The sequence below is a fragment of the Echinops telfairi genome, unplaced genomic scaffold (genome assembly GCF_000313985.2).
Source record: "Echinops telfairi isolate 266 unplaced genomic scaffold, ASM31398v2 ScPeMD7_28;HRSCAF=97, whole genome shotgun sequence".
NCBI lineage: Eukaryota > Metazoa > Chordata > Mammalia > Afrosoricida > Tenrecidae > Echinops > Echinops telfairi.
Window position 1 is genome coordinate 3,823,935 of NW_022103925.1, and position 3,717 is coordinate 3,827,651.

A 3,717-nucleotide genomic window follows, 5' to 3' on the forward strand; every position below is an offset into this window, starting at 1 on the left:
GGACCACCACAAGAAGGCCAGGGCAGTAAAGGCATGGAACAAAGGTGAGCAGGGGGACCCCGGGCCACAGCAGGACTAGGCAGAGATGGCCTCCCAAGAAGCGACCAGACCGTCCCAGCCGTGGGCTTGCGCGGCCACAGGGTTCTTCTGCAAAGGTTGCCACACTCAGAGCCTGTCACCACCGTGGTCCCCACCTTATCGCGGGGCCCCCTCTGACACACTTCCCTTCCGGCAGATCTGGCAGCGGAGAGGGAGACAGTGGTCACTTTGGGGATCTGGCCAAGGGGAAGTTGGGCTGTGGAAACACGCCTCTGTGTGGGTCCCCAGACATCCTGGCCAGCCCCAGTGGTGACGAACACGGCAGGGTGACTCAGACCAAATTTTGGAGCTGGATGGAATGTCCTGCCGGCCTGACAGGAAGCGATGGCATCCACAGAAAAGCACATCGTCACCGCAGCCACAACTGGACGCCCGTCCCCAGCCCATCCTGCTGTCAGGGGCATTTCAGAGGAGTCAGCTGACAAGAAGCCTGCTTTGACGGACCTCGTCCAGCAGAGAGAGGAAAGACAGGGGCAGGCGCTCACCTCCACCCCCTAACCCCCACCCCAGCCCCATCGAACCACAGTCTCAAGCAGTTACACATGCCTGAGGCGTCCTGGAGAAACTGCTTATAAAACAGCGATGAACAAGTCTCTTCTTTTTCTTTTCTGAGCAGCTATCCCGGAGGGAAGATTTGAACTCTCTCCCTCCCCGGGAGAACCATGCAGTTCGGCTGCTGCCACGTGCCCGCCAGTCGGGTCCAACCCTGCGCAGGACAGGAAGAAACAACGCCGGTCCTGCGTCATCCTCTCTATGGATCCCGTCTGAGCCCAACGTGGCAGCCACCGGGTCAGTCGGCTCGCGGAAGGCCCTCCTCGGATCCTCTACCGAGCAGGAGGCCCTTCCCCGGGGACGGGCTCGCGTCCAGTTAAAGCCCGTCAGTTTGGGTGCCTGGGAGCCCCTTGTGTGCCCAGGGGACCAGCCTCACTCGTACGGTGTTCAAGGCCATGGACCTTCCGGAAGTCGCTCACCGGGCCCTTCTTTGGAGATGGGCGAGTGAGTTAGGACGGCCGACCTTCCCACGTCTAAAGCATTTGCACCCCCACGGACTCCATCCCAGAGGTGGAGCAGGCTGGGAGGACGAAGAACTGTCATCTGCTCTGGATGTTTGTGATGAGCCTCAGAGGCGCTGTCAGGTTAAGTGTTGGACTGCTAATTGCAACAAGGTCAGCGGTTCAAACCCTGCCAACCCCTCAGGGGAAGAGAGACGAGGCTGCCTGCTCCCATCCACATTCGCAGCCTCAGAAACCCTGTGGGGACAGCGATGAGTCAGACGGATTTGAAGGCGGGGGTGGGGGAAGGGGGGATTGTTTGCTGTTATTGAATGATTAGTCCACTTCTTTTATTTTTAATGTGGATTTTGCTGTAATTTCTAGTCTCTCCTTCTGAGGCCATCTTCGTAATTGCAGCTGATTTCAAAAAGTCAGAATTTGGCTCTTTGACACAGTTCTTTTAAAGAGAGCCCCAGAAGCTTCCGGCTCCCCAAGCTCTGGACGGGATCCAGCACCCAGCTTACTGGGCTCCCGGCTCTCACAGCAGAGGAGACTCAGCAGGCCCTGCTGCCATCGTCCTGGGTCTATGAGACCACCAAGGGGAACATGTGACCCCTGCCCCAATCCACCTGGCACCCTCAAATGAGGCCCAAGGAAAGAGATGTTCTTTTAGCACAGAGAGAAGGGAGGGGCTGACCCTGGTGGCAAAGCGGTTCCACGTTGGGCTGCTAGCAGCAAGGCCAGTGGTTTGAAACCACCAGTCACACCCCAGGAGAAAAACCGGGCACTCTACTCCTGTCAAGGGTTACCATCTGGGAGACCCACAGGTCGGCATCATCTCCATGGCAGTGAGTTTGGGTTGAATTCAGTTGCATTGGGTTGAGTTGTGTTGTGTTGTGTTGAGTTGTGTTGTGTTGTGTTGAGTTGAGTTGTGTTGAGTTGAGTTGTGTTGTGTTGAGTTGTGTTGTGTTGTGTTGAGTTGTGTTGAGTTGTGTTGAGTTGGGTTGGGTTGAGTTGTGTTGTGTTGTGTTGGGTTGTATTGCGTTGAGTTGTGTTGTGTTGTGTTGTGTTGAGTTGAGTTGTGTTGAGTTGTGTTGTGTTGTGTTGAGTTGTGTTGAGTTGAGTTGTGTTGTGTTGAGTTGTGTTGTGTTGAGTTGAGTTGAGTTGTGTTGTGTTGAGTTGTGTTGAGTTGGGTTGGGTTGAGTTGTGTTGTGTTGGGTTGGGTTGTATTGCGTTGGGTTGGGTTGGATTGGTTCATGATGCCAGGGAAGACTCGGATGCCCGCACCATGATGAAAAAGTTCATCAGCCGGACTGTGTGGAAGCTGCTGTTTCTGTGGCCCGTGTCCTGTGTCAGGTATTGTCCTCTACATTCTGAATCGGGGTGACCCTGAGTGTTCAGGAACAGGACTGCTCGTGGGGTTCTCTGTTGGCATCTTTTTATTTTATATTTTTTAATTTCTCCTGTCATGCTGCTGTGGTTGTTGTTTGTGTTAGGTGCCAGTGGGTCAGTTCCCCCCCACAGCGACCCCCTGCACAGCAGAAGGACGCACTGCCCGCTCCTGCACTGTCCTCACCATCGTTCCTCTGCCTGAGCCCACTGTTGCCACTGGCTGTCCTTCTGACGGACTGTCTTCCTCTCTTTTGCTGCCCCTCTATGTCCTTTTCCAGGGACCGGTTCCTCCTGACATCCTGTCCAAACACCTGAGACAAGTCTCACCATCCTCAATTCTAAGGAGCGTTATGGCTGTACTTCTTCCAAGACAGACCGGTTGGCCTTTTTAGCAGTCCAGGGTACTTCCAACATTCTTCTCCGGCACGACCGTTCCAATGCACCCGTTGTTCTTCAGTCTTCCTTATTCAGTGTCCGACTGTCACACGCGTCTGAGGTGATGGAAAATGCCCCGGCTTGAGGCGGGCACATGTGGGTCCTCCAGGTGCCGCCTGTACTGTTGGACACTTCTGAGCAGTCGGCAGCAACATCTAAGACCGAGCTGACAGTTTCTGCAGGTACCACCCAGCGATCTTGGTGACCTTCTTTGGACTGTTCAGCCGTGAACTTGACTGCGGTCATTCCCATGGCCAGTCAGATGTGTGTCAGTAGAGTCTGCTCTTCTGTCGTTTGCAACATTCTCAAAACAAATAAATAGAAAATTGTTTTAAAATGCTCTACTTTTTCCTCTACTGAGTTCGGTGACTGATGGCAGACGAGCACACAGGACTCACAGGTGGCACTCACGATTACAGGGTTGATGAAGGAAGCCAACAGGTTGCAACGCAGATCAGAAACGTTCGGATACAGTTGGTTCAGACAGGAAGTGTTAACCATCTTCTTTTGAGGGCTGCCAATAGATGCCTGAAGAGCATGCCACTCCGCTGGGAGCCCCAACCCAAAGGCATTCAGCGCAAGCCCCCTGGGTCAGCGAACCGGGTTCCCTGAATTAAGTGAATTCTGTCAGCGCCTCTGTTAGGTTTCTGGAGTGGGTTGTAACCCGGTTCTCTGTTTCGCACAATGAGATAATTCACGCCGAAGTGTGTTTTGTGATCCAAGTGGGTTTTTAGGAAGGACAAGACAAGTTTCAGGTGTTACAGCCTCAAAAGGGTCACAACAGGGCATAAACAACCAC